Consider the following 16,456-nt stretch of genomic DNA (forward strand, 5'->3'; position numbering starts at 1 on the left):
AGTCGGCTTTGGCGTATTTATTGTTTTGATCACACAAACAGGATATGAGGTAAAGAGGTTGGGTTTTTTATGTTTGTGCCAAATCGGGGATTTCTGAGCCAAAACATTTAGCCAGAATTTAGCGTGAGCGTAATTAGTAACAAAGTTCAGAAGTGATCATCCATGGTGTGGTTAGTTGTGTGGTTTTGGCTTGGTAAATATAATAGCCCCAAATTGTGTAAGACCATAAGACTAGCTAATGTGTCAATGCGATTCTTTCCTAATGGGCTGCTACAGTGAATGACATTAATAACATTTTTAATAGTAAACTATATTTACCATTTGTTCCAAGTTTCTATATTCATATTTGGGGGGTTTAGTACCAAATTAGGCCCCAGGTCACAAGTGAAGGTGGCCAACCAACCATATGTGACCAATCAAAGAAATCTCTAATGCTGACTAATATCAGATCACGGACAGGCATTTAACCTTGAGAACTAATCAGGTCAGTTTGGCGAGAACAATAAGAAAGAAATGAATATAAACAGAACCTGAGAGAACACTGTAGGATGCAATGGAAATAGCAAAGTGATGAAAGGAGAAATGAGGAAAGACGAGAGAGATAGTGAGAGAGAGATAGTGAGAGAGAGAGAGAGAGAGAGAGAGAGACAGACACACACACACACACACACACACACACACAGTGAGAGAGAGAGAAAGCGCAAGACAGACACACACACACACAGAGAGAGAGAGAGAGAGAGAGAGAGAGAGAGAGAGAGAGAGAGAGGTCTTGTGTAAAAGAAGCTTGTGGGTGAATGTCCACATTTGACCATTATGTAACAGGCCTCAGATATACATCAAACACACAGAAACATTTCCCTTTCTCTCATTGTGTGCGTGCCACTATGCTGGTGATGTAAATTGGAGCCTCATCATGATGCCATCACTGTGTTTCAAGTCCACATGCCCACAAACCCACACACAGTGAGAGTACATCCTGAACCAGAAAGGCAGTTCAACTTAGGACACATGCTACAAAACTGGTTTTGAGCTGGTACTTATTGTACTTTACTCTGAACGTCAATAGGACACACATTTTCTTGTTCTAAATTGGTGAACGGTTCCCTTATTATCCAAAGTGGAATACAGTGCTTGCTGAATAACCCTTGGCCTACATCCTATCACTGGTTTTCCCAGAGATCTTTCCTGGATAGACTCAGCAAAACATACAGGAAGTTAACAGTACAATTCGACCCTTCACAGTGGTGCTCACAGTGAGAAAATGAACTGCAAGATACATTCAAATGTGTTCACATGATTTTATACATTAAGTGAACTCAGCTGACCTTTTTTTTCTGAAAAAGAAAATGCTTGCCTGGCACATATGAAGCTTCTAATTAGGAAAACATCATTCTTTTCTTAGCAGTGTGGTGCAGTTAGTAGTAAATGACCCATATTTAGGGCCGTCATTGTGGTAAACACTCTACCAGAAAAGAGAGGAGACAAAATTAGTCATACCATTACCTGCGAAAGATTCAACAGAATGATTGACACAAACAGGATGAATCATAAAGATGAACGCATTCACACAAAAACATCTAGAGTAGAGATGTTTAGAGATCAAAAATGGTTAAAAGACGTTTTTTTGTTTTAAAATCATGATATACTATTGACATTATAAAACTTATTGGTGTGAGTAAATGTGATGTCCACAAATAGTTGTGTTTTCTCATCTTTAATTGTTGCACCATGTGGGAATGTAATAGCAAGAAAGTGTGAATGAGAATCACTGAGCAAAAAGCAGAACAAAGAAAGAGAATGAGAGAGAGAGAGAGAGAGAGAGAGAGAGTCTGATAAGACAGGAAGTTGTCGTCAAAGCAACAGGAAGTGGGCCTCCCAAAAGGGGTAGGAAGCCTAAAAGGGCAGGGGGAACTAACTTACTAACATCCTGTGGAGCAGAAGCTGTGTGTGTTTTATATGAATTCCTTTTGGCTCTTAAATCTCAAAAGGATGAACGTATAAAAACTGATGCATTATATTAACAGAACAAATTAAAGTAAAAAGTAACAAAGTGTGTTATTAAAAATGTTGGGCCACCACAAGCTGCTAGAACAGCTTCAGTGTGTTTTGCCATTTATTCTACACATCTCTGGAACTGTACTGGAGGGATGAGCACTGTTCTTTCTAAAGCTGTTCTCTCAATTAATGGTTTGATGATGGCGTTAGAGAGCGCTGTCTAACATGTTGGTCTGAAAACTTCTGTAGATGTTTAGTCAGGTTGAGATCTGGTGAATGGGAAGGTCCCAGCATGAGATTTACACCATTTCCACACTCATCAAACCTAGTGTGCTCTGTGGATGGGGCAGGGGCATCATGGAAGAGACCACTCCCACCAGGAGAGGAAAAAAAAAAAGTTTCCTCATAGGATAAAGGTGATCGGTCAGAATAATTTTGTACTGATTTCCACTGACCTTCTCTCTAAGGGAACAAGTGGACCAAAAGTATGCCAGTAAAATACCCCTCACAGTATAACAAAGCCACTGGTTTTTCCTTTTTAACTGTATATCCAGTACATCCTATATGATGGGGTCTAGGAAACATTGCAATAAACAGTTAACTCTCAGAGTAATTACACTCAGAATGAAAGAGACAAGATGTTCAAAGAACCAAAAGACGTTACAAACAAACAGCCAGTTTGTGGGAATAAGGGAGAGTGTCATGATAAGAGTGTGTGTGTGCACATGTATAGAGCGGTGACTCAATGTGCGAATGTCTAGCACACAAAGTCTGCAAAGTGGCGTTCATGACCATCTGTGTGAGAAACCATCTGCCTGTAAGTTTCACCAAGATCATGTCTAGAACTTTCAGAGAAAATGAGTGATGGTTTTCATCCACTGGAACATGGTGATCAGTTGCTTACACTTGTTATTGAAATCTATTACCCTAAAAAGCCTACTGCCTCATTTCCTGGAACAGAGTGATGCTCAACATCTGTGTGTGCGTGCGTGTGCTCACATGATCAGCCCCCCCAAAATCCCCCTCCTACATCAGCACCCCTGATTTCCCAGAAAACACAGCATGATGCACAAACAGACTAATGCACAGACCAGTTACCCAAAAAAAGAACAAAATAAACAAAACGAACGAAAGCTGGGCCTTGGACCCTGTCTCCAAGGCAACGGTTACTATGGTAGCCAGCTAAAGCCGAAGCAGTGCAGTCTGACACTCAGAAAGTCGGAGAGATATGTGGACAGCATGTGAGAGACAGCAACATCTCTGAGCAACTCAAAACATTCCACACATAATCGAAAAAGACAGCCAAGTTACTGACCAAATATATAGACAGAGTCTTGCTTTTAAAATGAACTGAGCTCCAGAGAGAGGGAGAGAAGAGAGGGTTTGAGAGAACGTGTTTATGCGTGTGTGTTTGTGATACAGAAAAACAATCCCTCCTCAGTGATGTCTCCCCCACAATTATTGCGCAAATCGCCAGCACATCTCTCTCTTACGCACTGCTCCCAGAGAGCTTTCTCCTCCTTTACCGTTTCACTGAAACATGACTGTATTTATTTCCGTCACTCTCACTCTCTCCCTCTTTCCAGTCCCACCTACTCTAGTTTCACTGCGCCTCCCTCAGTTTCTCGTGCACGCTCCGCTGGATTTTTATCAAAAAGTGAGGTAATACAAGCCAAATAAGGTGACAAAGGAAAATCCAAGGCAGTGCGAAAGTATCATTTCTTCTTGCGTGTGTGTGAGTCATTGCGTGCGTGTTCACACACATGCCGTTTACTTGATCACAACGACTCTTTCAGTTAACCAGAAGTACCACAGTACCAATCAATACATACATTTAACATAATGTTATGACGAAAAGGCAATTCTAACACACCGCCACATCAAGGTTAATTGTCTAACAGTTTTTAAGGGAAATACACACTATCATATTTCACAGTACACCCAATAGAGTACACAGTATATTCCGATTCTGAGCTAGATAAACCTATGAGAGCAAGTAGGAGATGAATGAATCATCATGTACACTTTATCTAATAAACAATTTGAATTCCTCATGCCCAGTGAAAAAGGAGGCATCAGGATGAGCTGACTAATCAAACCTTCAAGCCCACAAACCTTTACTCATCAGTTATCCACACACACACACCCCTATCCTACACATTCCCACTCCATTCCAGGCACATGCCTCAACACAGGTCGGGACAATATGTTGATAGGATATCATTATTCTGAAATATTAATATGATACATTTTTCAGAGCATTGTTGCGTTTCAGCGCTTTTCTAACTTCATTGTTACGTACCAGACTGGATATTAAATCTGGCTTTATTTTTTTGTTTTGTTGGAGCTTTGTTAGAAACACCTCATGCCGTTTTTGTTAAAACGCCTATCCCAAACTCAACATTCTTCCAACAAATTGCGACATGGAATTACTCTCGTTCACAAATGAAACCACGCACTCTCTCTCTCTCTCTCTCTCAAAAGCACATTACAGCATCCACTCACAACTACAGCTTTAACAAACCGACGGTTCGTTCATTCACGCCTTCATCCCGTCGGACTTGTCTCAGGAAAGAACTAAGCACATCAGAAGCAGCAATTTTCATCAACTGCTCCTGCTCTTAACTTTACAATCCTGAACCTCGTCAGCACTTCAAAGAGAAGTAAACACAATCCCCTTGTTTTGGTGTGGATCGCTCTGATTGATCAGAAGGCAGCGTTCAAAGGGATCTCCCCACTTCCCAAGCCCAGTTTTACGCCTGCAGTGTTTATGACATGCCGTAAATGACAGAACCCATGGAAAAGCTCGGTCACATGACCATCACTCCACACCACAGTCATGGACACAGAGTGGCACAAATTAAGCTCACAGGCTATTTCATGTGTTTGGAGTATGCTTCTGAGAAAGGAAGCCTACACACAACCATACGAGTAAAAGAAAAAAACAAAAAAAACACAACAACCTCCAGTTCCCCAGCTGGGCGGTTGTAGTAGGATGATGCAAATGATGTGCCTTCAGACAGGGGCTTTGTTTGTGTAAAAGGCTGCCCAAGCACTCCATTCATTGCATGAGCCTGCCCACGTTGCCTGCGTGCTCCACGCCTCCTGCTTTAGCCCTGCCTACAGCCGCACACAAAGACCAAGCAGCTTCTTCCTCTCCTTGTCTTCTCCTAAGCCAGTCCTCCATCCCGCCCACCACAGACACGTGGTCACACCGGCTTCACAATCCTGAACCATCTAAACTACAATACACACTCCTGTCTACCCCCCTGCGTTGTATATACCGACAATAACCAACACACACACGCCGGAAATCGCACGGTCGTCCATGTTACAGTGGATTAAATCCACTCGGCTTTAACCGGATCCACAAACTGACGAGTTAAAATCGGTGCGAAACTTCCCGGAGCTTCCGGTGTCGTAAAGCGAGGCTTCAATCAATGAGCTACAGTTACTACAACACTCTCATTCAGACACAGCTCTCGGGTCTGCCTCTTTAAATCCTAATTATCGTCAGACAACACCGCAGTTCACAAAGTAAACAACACAGCAGACAGCGAATACATTAGACAGAGAAGATAGAGAGAACTGAAAGGGCTTACCTTTACCGTAAAACGTCTCCTTTACGACCGTAAGGCGTGAAACTCGGCAGTCCTTCGGCACACAAAGCTCGCCTCGATCTGTTGAAGAACCAAGAGCTTGTTACTTTCCACGAGTTTTAATGTTCCGGTAGGCACTTTTGATTCGTGCTGAATGACTCACACGTAGGCGACACACGAGCGGGAAATGATTTAATTATGAATGATGAAGTAAAAACCAAGTACAAACTCACAGAGACAAAAGCGCTTTGAGTTAGCAATCCGGAGAGGGAAAACGAGAGCTTCTCCCTAAAAACAAACCGCTCCCAAAGTGTCCACTCCAACCTCGGAGTGTCCGTCAATGTCCCAGCACTGAGACGCAACAAAAAGCGCACGCACACACACCGCTCGGCTGTGAGAAGTCGCTTCCCCGCGGAAGATACGCAATACTCCCAAAGATCACCAGCCTGTCCGCCAACAACAACCCCGACAGACTTAACTCGTTGTTTAACAGTTTTTCTGTGAGCTGGTGTCGGGAGAGTGTGTGTGTGTGTGTGTGTGTGTGAGAGAGAGAGAGAGCGGTTACTTTGTGTTGACGTTTGGCCAGTCTGCTATTGAGAACACACAGCGCAGGGATCGGATTGCGCTGAGTGACGCCGCGAGGTTTTAAAGGGACAAGCTGCTCTGAATGCTGATGTTACTACCGCCACCGCCGCCCCCCCACACACACACACACACACTCACTCTCTCTCTCTTTCTCACACACACACACACACACACACACACCGCCCCGCAAACGTGACGTCACCGCACGACCCCGGAATTCCCTGACAGCGCAGACTGCAGGACTACAGCTCATCCCTCACACGCGCTGTACGATGTAGTATGCGGTTTAGGACATTCTGTCTCTAGCAAATGCATCCCGCTAATCTGCGTTTCTGTCCCACTGCGTGCGTGGACTCGTGACCAGCCTCCAGACAGCTTCACTCGAGAGTGCATTTCCACCTCCACTGCCATGTCTACCGGTCACAGGACACGATAATCTCTCCTAAACGCCACTAACAGAGCAGACCTGGACTCACATAAATCAATGTGCTTATTGCCTGTACACACTAACAACTGCACACGGTCGAGTTCATAATGAAAGAGTACTTACAACCTAGAACAGCAATGTTTGAAATGTTTCATATATTTATAATAAAAATAAAAGAAGAAGGAGGAGGACAAGGCAGTAGGTATTAGTGTAGGGAATAGTATTCTACACAGGGTCACAGGGAGCCTGGAGCCTATCCTGGGGAGCTGGGGCATGAGGCGGGGGACACCATGGACGGGGTGCCAACCCTATTGTAGGCAACAATCGCGCACATACACACTCTAAATGCTAATCAGCCTACATGTCTTTGGACTGGGGGAGGAAACTGGAGCACCTGAAGGAAACCTCCGAAAAGCAGGGAGAGCATGTAACCTCCACACACACAGGACAGAGGCAGGATTTGAGCCCCCAACCCCGGAGGTGTGAGACAAATACACTAACCACTAAGCCACCATGCCCCCCCACAATGGTCAATAGGTCACCGGTAACTTAGGACATAGTTAGGGCTGGGCAATAGACTGGGCATTAGGAATATTCCAGTGGGGTCTGTAAAGCGTAACCAGTGTGTTTTTGTTTTTTTTTTGTTAGAGTGCAACAAATAACCATCATCAAAGTTATTTATATTTATGACTGGTTATTAGCCAGTATGACTGGTCACATGAATCTAATCAGAACCTCAATAACTCAAAAACAAGCACGCTTATAAATATCAGTGTGGACTTAATTTGGTTTGTCAGTAAAATGTTCACAAATAAAAACTCATGTCTCCAATCAATAACACAATATGTTCAATAAAAGAAAGAGCCTCATATTTATATTATTAGTATATAAACACTTAAATTATGGCCATGAAATAAATTTGTAATGAGTGGGGTAAAGAGGTCTCAGGCTGCAAAAAAAAAGTTAGGAAAAAAGGGGGAGTTTATGGTACAAACACTTGTGCGATAGCATCAAATTTATGTCTTTTGTAGCGTTAATTAGATTAATATAATTTTACAGGAACAGTGTTCGTCACAGGGGAAGAAGCAGTTCCTTCTTACAGTGTGCTATATGAATTACATCACAGTACGGTTTTCTGAGAAGCAATATTACAGCATTAAGTAGCTGACTGGACATTGTGTGTGTGTGTGTGTGTGTGTGTGTGTGTGTGTATGTGTGAGTGAGTGAGTGAGTGAGTGAGAGAGAAAGGTGGACACACAAGAAGACAGGCAAACACATTAAAACAGAATTAGAAGGTCAGTGGGAACATCAGACATACTGAACTGCTACAGAAAGTAAAATAATGATTTAAACTGTTCCTGTGCATTAAGCAGTGAAGTCAGATGTGATTTTGAATGTGCTCTAAACACGACAGACTTTGCTTTGTTGGCATTTGGAGTTGAGTTGCGGCCCAGTAATGACAAACAGACGCTGCGGTGTGTGTGTGAGCTCAACAGTGTCCCACGCTGCCCAGGACTGAACGTTATATTTAGCTCCGTTACATCAGCGGCTACGAGACATAACAGACTGGCTGAACCACGGGAGTGTGTCACGAGAACTTGGCTTCTTGGACAGAAACGGAAGAAAACTGAACAAACACACACAGAGGAAGTGAGCGAAGCTGAGCAAGATGCCCAACATGGACAACAGCAGATGTAACGACGCTCCACCCCTTACCCAACCCCTTCCCCAGCCACCCCCACTTCCCCATGAAGTAATATCCTACTGACCTCCTGGCCTAGCCAAGAGGACTCGTCCTCTTTTTCCTTTTGATCTGTGCCAAAGTGTGTGTGTGTGAGAGAGAAGGAGCACGACAATATGTGAGAGATACAGACACATATTTCATGTGTGTGCATGTGTTTGTGTGTTGTATCAAGGGGTGCCATGGACAGGAAAGAGGAAGTTCTTTGATGGCTGGGGAATACCACATACACCCCCCAATATGTAATTATGGAGGAAATGTTTCTCTGTGTGTGTGTGTGTGTGTGTGTGTGTGTGTGTGTGTGTGTGTGTGTGTGTGCGCGCGCGCGCGCGCGCGCGTCCAATTGTGCATACATGAATGTGTGTTAATCACCAACGTTAACATTCCTACTCTCTCAGAGTCTATTGTAATCAGCATCCTGATGGGCAGAGCGAGAGTGAACAACTGTTCACACATTCTCCAAGTGGAGCTATATATATATATATATATATATATACACACACAGCAGCATTCCCATGGGTACAGCAGAATGCAGATACAACACACACACACACACACACACACACACACACAGTGTTTTGTTAAACAGCATATAACTATTCAGCATATAACTTACCTTTGAACTGTCAGTAAACTTCAGAAAGTGTGTGTGAGTGTGTGCGTGTGCGTGTGGTGGGTGGATGTGTCATTGGTACAGCCAGTACTCCTTCTAACACACAGCCTCCAGTTTGTGGGACAACATGAGTCAGCACTGGGGCACACACACGAACAGAGGGTAAGTCTATCAGATCTGACCATGTGGTGTGGTGTGAGAACTATAAAGGTGCAAAGAACAGTGTCACAGTCAAGGAACAGTTTAAGGCTTGAGTCATGACTTGATGAACAAGGCCAACAAGTATGTGTCAACACACACTATTACACACACTCGCACGTGCGCGCACACACACACACACACAGAGCAGGATACTGCCCCTGAAAGACACTGAGAATGTGGAGAAAATAATCCTTCAAGGTCATTCAAAATCACCCTGCTGTGCATGTGTGATTTACACAAGTCATAATGCTGCTCCACACACACTAGTCCTTGACTTTGAACTCTATCTTTCCCTCCCTCCTCTCTTCCTCACTCCTTCTTTGCCCACTCCTTCCTCTCTCTCCCTTTGTTTTTTGGTGAGCTTTTCATGCTACACAGCCAGGCACTGAGAGCTTCCAGAGTTGAGTACACACTATATTTACTGTGTGACACTCTCTTAAATAACATGTCAATAAATTGTATTTGTAAATGGAGAGTTTATTTTACTATTGTAACGAGAAAAATGTAGCTCCTCTTTTTTTTTTAGGAAGGATTTTGCAAAGATTATAAGACGATAACTCTGCATCCTTGCGATTTTATTTGCTTAAGTAAGAGACACAATTGATACACACTGTAGTGCTGCTCTAGAATATTATAGGCTCGTAAATATTCAAATTCATTTAAATACTCAATATCCACCTCTGTCTATTAAACACGGGGACACACGTTTTTTCACTATCCTTAGGAGAACCTTCCATTTATTAGCTAATCAACACTATGCTATACATAAATCAAACGCAGTTTTCAAATCTCTCAGGTATCCATATCCTTGTGAGGACATTTGGTCCTCAACAAGATATAAAAACAAGATATAACCGCCCCACCCACACCCACAAGAGCATACTAGATATATGATTATATCAGGCTGATATTTCAGACGTGGTTTTATTAATTAGCTGATAGCAGTTAAAGGTCACTCATGATTTGACTTACAGGATGAAAGGTCAGAGGAAGACTAGAGCCACAGCTGGTATGACTTTACAGTGGTCTCGCAGTAACCAAAAGATTAACGCTACATGTAAACAACAAAGCCATTGGAGTTTTTCAGCTCTAAGTCTGGAGTGTCATGGACAGTGCTGCTGTAAAACAGAAAGCAAGCTGATGCAGTTTTAGCATCGTCCCATTAACCAAAAATGGAAAAGAGAAAAAGGAATGAAAGAAAAAAAAGAAGTGTTTTGACACATCCAAAGAGAAAACGGCCACCATATTGTTCCAGTCCAAAACAGCATACCTTCCCTCACACAGGAAGCACATTACTTACTGAACACTACAGCGAATGAGTCAGACACCAACACACCATATGGACACAAGCACACCAATGCTAGAACATAATCCAGGACGTGAGCTCCAAATCATCCAAATCACATTTCATTCTCATCCATACATTTCTATGCATGTTCCAAACCATGAGCTGATATTCACCAAGTTCTGCAGTCTTCAGTGCTGTCAAGATAAGATAAAATTCACTGGTAATAAATTTCCTACTAAATCATCACCATCAACTCAGAGTGCTAACTGTGCATCATCACTTGAACCTCATTTTAGAAGCTATCAAGTTTAACAATCTCATTGATAACAGCTGATTTCGAAAGGTCTTGGTGAATTGAGGGAATCTAAAAGGTCAGGGGTTTCTGTAATAAAGCAACCTGTGTTAGCAAACAGTAAGCAGAAAAGCCCAGCAGTAATGACCATTAAAAAAAAAAAAAAGGACAAAAGAAGACCAAATGAAGGAAAGAGAGAACTTGAAGATCTCTTAACAGAAGATGAGCGTTAATGACTAATGATCACATTGTGGGTTTACACACAGTGAATTGCTGGGAGAGTGAGAGAGAAAAAGACAAGCCACAGTTTACAAGAAAGAGGAAGAGAGAAACAGTAAAAGAGAGAGAGAGAGAGAGATTAGGAAAGCATAAGTGTGTGTGTGTGTGTGTGAATTTATTCTCATGACTGGCCAGCATATAAACATCACCCCACTGAGGCAATGATCTTTCCCTTATTGTCTACTCACCAGCTGGGACGTGTACACACACACACACACACACACACACGTGTGCACATTCTGAATGTCCTCTGCTAATCTGACACCTCAGTTTTCATATGGTGTAAGAAAAGAAAAACCCTAATCGAGAACAAAGAAGCGCCCACGCGTTTGCGTGCGTGTGTGTGTGCGTGTGTGTGCGTGTGTGTGTACGAACACATACAAACACAATGCCTACACACACAGCCCAACCTACTGAACAGACGTTGCTAGCCTGGAACACTGACACTAACAGACACACCTACAGTCAATGGTATACACACACAACCGGAGACATTCACAAATAAAATGAAATAAAATAAAACAATTTTGCATGTGTTTCATCTACAGCAGCTTCCAACATGTAGGACTCTGATGTATAGTGAGGAGTCTTTTTTTTTTTTCTCCCCTCAGTAATGTGACACTGATGGAGATTATCCACTACTAACAGTTATATTTGCATTAGTTTATTTAGCAATTCATCTATGAGACAAATTGATTGGTCGTGTAAACGGAAAGGATTCAATCCAAACCGTGCTAAGCAATATGAAATTAGGTTTAAATAAGTGTTACTGTAATTAAAACCACAATAGCTCCACTAAATAAATACAATGGTACATATTTTCCTAATGTGCTTAATATCTGAATGCTAAGCGAATCATAAGAACAGATCATTCTACTCCATGACAAGTCCGAGACCGCTGATCTACTGTACGTACACAAAACCCGCGTTCACTTACTGACTGCATCCTACTAGATCAACATACTACGCTCTTACAAATCTATCAATCAACATATTTACCCTATTGCGCTGAATAAGCAAATACAGCATAATGCCACTGTACACATTCTGATAGTTTATCAATTCACAGCTGAAAACATGAAAGCGGAGTGAGGAGTACGCCGACCTACGCTCGCACACATTACTGTTTTGCTGAATAAACAAGCTCGTTATATCGCCATCCTATTGACCTCTTGTACACCTGACCAAGCCCTTTCGCAGCCCAACACACACACACTCTCCTTAGCTGACCTTAGCTTACCTTGCAGAAACAACTATCGTACAATGCTGACTAAACATAGCTGTAACCTCGAACAAAATTAGAACTGCTCATAAAAAAAAAAAATAATAATAATAAAAAAAAAATTCCCTAAGCATAGTCTGGCAGTGGTGCTCATACTGAAGCCACGGCGGTGTGCAGGTCAGACGTCTAGCCTTAAAAACAACTCCAAATGAAACGTCTCATCTGTTCCATGTTAAACCAGGTGACCGACACTGTTATATTCTCGTCCCTAATGATATGCTAGGATTTCGTCCTTCCCTAATCATGGTGTTTTATCATGTAAACAGTGTCATAATGCAGTTCACACTCAATACCTTGCCTCAATGGTGATTGTCCACACCCACACGCACACTGAATTAATAGACTTGGAGTGTGTGGTATGAAAAAAATGCGATATTTTGCCTTCTGAAGTCACGGGTGACTCAGAGGAACTCTTCGTGTTAGGACAACAGTCCATAGATTTGTACAGCGAGTACAGTCAAACTGATAACTGCTTAAAATTCCATACACATTAACATGTGGTTAAATAATCTGATAATGGGGTGGGACAGGGGTGGGACGGTGTGGGACACATAGTTGGTTTTCAGTCATGTAACTAACTTACTAAATCTGGTCAAATCTCACTGTTTTTGGCTTCATTTACTGAATACAAATCCTATGCACATTAAATCATGCTGTGCTTTATGTCATGAGTTCATAGGTGGAAGCACTGACTTGAAATTACTGGCTAGCTTCTTTAAACCCCTTTACGGGTCAATATTTACTTGGGAATGTTTATGAATGCAAATTGCACATACGGACCTTCTTGTAGCCGTCTCTGTTTTGAGTATTTTTTTCTGTCTGGTTGTGTATGCACACATGTAGATGCATTAAAACAGTATGAACTGTATTTTTGTGCTGAACAACCTGATTACCAGGCTAATTTTGTGTGTGTGGGTGTGTGTCTTTATTAGAATTCTGATTCAACAGCTTTAATCCAATTCACTATTCTGTACACTGTTTACATGACCACGTTTGGGTTACTGTCTGTCTGGAGTTTCTCAGGTGCTCACATGGGTTTCCTGTGGGCTTCTAGTTTCCTCCTACCAAAAAAACATGCAGGTAGGTGAATTAGTGAGTCGACTCTAAACTGACCCTAGGTATGAACATGGGTGTATGGTGCCCTGTGATGGGCTTGTGTCCCATCCAGGGTGTATTCCTACTCTGTGTTCAGTGTTCACGGGACATCCATCGCAAGATAAAGTGGTAACTGAAGATGAATGAATGTAAACAGTGCAACAAACACATTGTGTACACATTTTAGAGAGAAAGCTACTCGAGTTTCAGAATCATGATGCTGGAATTTTATCATCTCATGCTTGCATGCAGTGTGTGTGTGTGTGTGTTTTTAACTTTGCTACTGAATGAATGTGTGTGACAACTGTCTGTCACCTCATGTATGTCTGTGCATTAGCTACGCAGTGTCTGTGACCCTGATTGAGGAGTTTGTGTGGGATGGAAGAAAGCCAGAGTGTGTGGGGTTGGTGAGACTGTGGTTAGTGTTTTGGGACTGTGAACCTTTGCCACACATCTTATGCAAAAGGTCAGGTTAGCCAAGTTTGGTTTATAAAGATCACACTCTTGTAGATTTACACCCACACACGTGCACATACACATATGCAAAAGATAACGTGTTAACAAATGTTTACGAAGGCAGATCAGGAAGTACATCAAAGTTTTGTGTGTGTGTGTGTGTGTGTGTGTGTGAATGAACTGGACCCTTTGTAAAGTTGTGCTTAACATATTTCAGTCATTTGTCAGGGTGTGGCTCGGTGCCTACTCTCTTTTCCAAAACACAATAACACACAGATTTTACTGACCACATAAACACTAGGTTGTTGTGGGACCAAAAGCAGACAGCAGCCCACAACAAAAAAGTCAGCCGGTACCCCTCTAACTCATAAGACTAAAACTGAGTTTCCTTATACTGCTCCACACACCAATCACTAACCAGAGAAAAACACCCTGTCTTCAGAAGCATGCACACAGACAAGACAAATAACAGACTGTCTGCTTGCACACACACACACACAGTCAAAATGATTCACCAGCGTCAGCCAGGTAAAAACAGATGCTTAAGTGATACAAACAGGTTCACACATGCCTCACTCACCTTCTCTATTACACACACACACACACACACACACACACACACACACACACACACACACTATCCTTAGGCATCAGATTTTACTAAGTCAGATGCACAGAGGTGAAATGTGTGAGCATGTTTTGCTTTGACTTACATCCCTGTAGTATGAGGCCCTGGCTATCTTCCGACGGTCTTCCCTGACTCAAATACTCCCTCACTCTGCCATTAAGGAGCACAGCACACACAGCCTGGACTGCTTGGTTTGATCATCCTAAACACACACATGCTATAGGAAAAGGTCCTGAGTTCCAAATCTGGTTGGTGCACATATTGCTGTGTTGTGTTGTATCACCACTTCTTATAGACACCTGCTATGTTATTTAGGTTTGAACAATATGCACAGGATTGATGCTGCAGATGTGTCCACTTCCGCTGTGTACAAAGCAAACTAACTCATACAGAGAGTAGAGCTATAGGCATTGATCTGACTCTTTTATGCAGCGACTTTGCTAGTCATGATTCTGAAGATACATACAGATTTAGAGTTAAAGGAGCGGTTTGTAACTTTTCGATCCCTCTGCTGCAGTAAAATCACAAGCCTCACAAATGCAGAAACCCGAGAGATTCATTGCATGGCGATATACAAATTACAGTTTAACAATATTATCTTTAACAATCATGATTATTACAGTTTTGGAAACACTTTTAAACATTACAAACTGCACCTTTAAGAACTAATATTTTCAAAATCACACATATATTAACCTTTAATTAAAAAAAAAATATTATATATATATATATATATATATATACACACACACACACATATATAAGTCCTGCCGGGGCCATGTGTGTGCGGAGTTTACATGTTCTCCCCATGCTGCAGGGGTTTCCTCTGGGTACTCCGGTTTCCTCCCCCAGTCCAAAGACATGCATGATAGGCTGATTGGTGTGTCTAAAGTGTCCGTAGTGTATGAATGGGTGTGTGAGTGTGTGTGATTGTGTGCCCTGCGATGGACTGGCACCCTGTCCAGGGTGTACCCCGCCTTGTGCCCGATGCTCCCTGGGATAGGCTCCAGGTTCCCCATGACCCTGAAAAGGAGTAAGCAGTAGAAGATGGATGGATATATTATTTATATATATATATATATATATATATATATATATATATATATATATATCCCTGAATAACAGGGGCATGAAGGAAGTCGTGACAATTCTGTTATTGCTTATTATTAGCACAATGAATGTGTAATATAGAGGTTGCAAATGCCTATTACCTCAAATGCGTGCATTCGTGTGTGTTTTAACAGAGATGTGTTGTTCTAATCAGCAATTCCAGATGCTGACACCAAACTCACATCAACACAAAGGGACTCTTCATCTCCAAGTCTAACATATGACCTGCACATGCTGCCTATACTGCCATAAGACCACACACCCAGTTGTGCACATGCAAGCAAACACACACACACACACACACAGCAGTTTGGTCTGGGTTTAGCCAAAGTGGTGGCTTATTTCAAATGACCCATTACTTGTTATCTCAGCTTTATGTCAAAGAGCACAGACATGCAAAAAAAAACAAAACAAAACAAAAAAAGTACAAAGGTCTGTTAAAGTAAACAGAAACAAAGAGCTGAGGTGAAAAGAAAAGTGCACACACATGGTGTGGTGTAGTGTGTCGTGGTGGTCTTTGTTCTGACTCCTGCATGTGCGACACGATAATTCACCGCGGAGACGATCACGCCGTACATGTCACTATGGAAACAGATGACATAATGCAATACAGGATGCCCTGCATTTCACGTGTACAGTTCTCTGCTGCATTATGTGGTCCGAGGGCTGTGACACACCAACACCAAACTTAACTCACCAGAAAAGTCAGGGAAAAAGCATTATTCATGGGAAAAAGCATTTCTCTCAAATTATGGACCACTGTACTTAATAGCACGTCAAAATCATACACCAACTTCTAGTATTGGTATTTATAGAGGCAGACTGTTATCATGCTACCCACTGAGGTTTGGGACGAAGCCAA

The 16,456-nt window shown here is 42.3% G+C and overlaps 1 protein-coding gene across 3 annotated transcripts in view; it reads right to left on the reverse strand.

The window, feature by feature from the left end:
- kdm6ba (lysine (K)-specific demethylase 6B, a) overlaps positions 1 to 16,456 on the reverse strand; it is a 93,577-nt gene that overhangs the window by 19,154 nt on the left and 57,967 nt on the right. For 2 of the 3 annotated variants that reach the window (XM_053629347.1, XM_053629349.1), the window contains one exon: positions 5,601 to 5,678. The gene's annotated coding sequence lies outside the window, so the exon portion shown is untranslated. Of the gene's footprint in view, positions 1 to 5,600; positions 5,679 to 5,830; positions 6,262 to 16,456 lie in introns of those variants that run through there. The other variant, XM_053629348.1, reaches the window with a different exon arrangement.

The sequence above is a fragment of the Ictalurus furcatus genome, chromosome 7 (genome assembly GCF_023375685.1).
Source record: "Ictalurus furcatus strain D&B chromosome 7, Billie_1.0, whole genome shotgun sequence".
Lineage (NCBI taxonomy): Eukaryota > Metazoa > Chordata > Actinopteri > Siluriformes > Ictaluridae > Ictalurus > Ictalurus furcatus.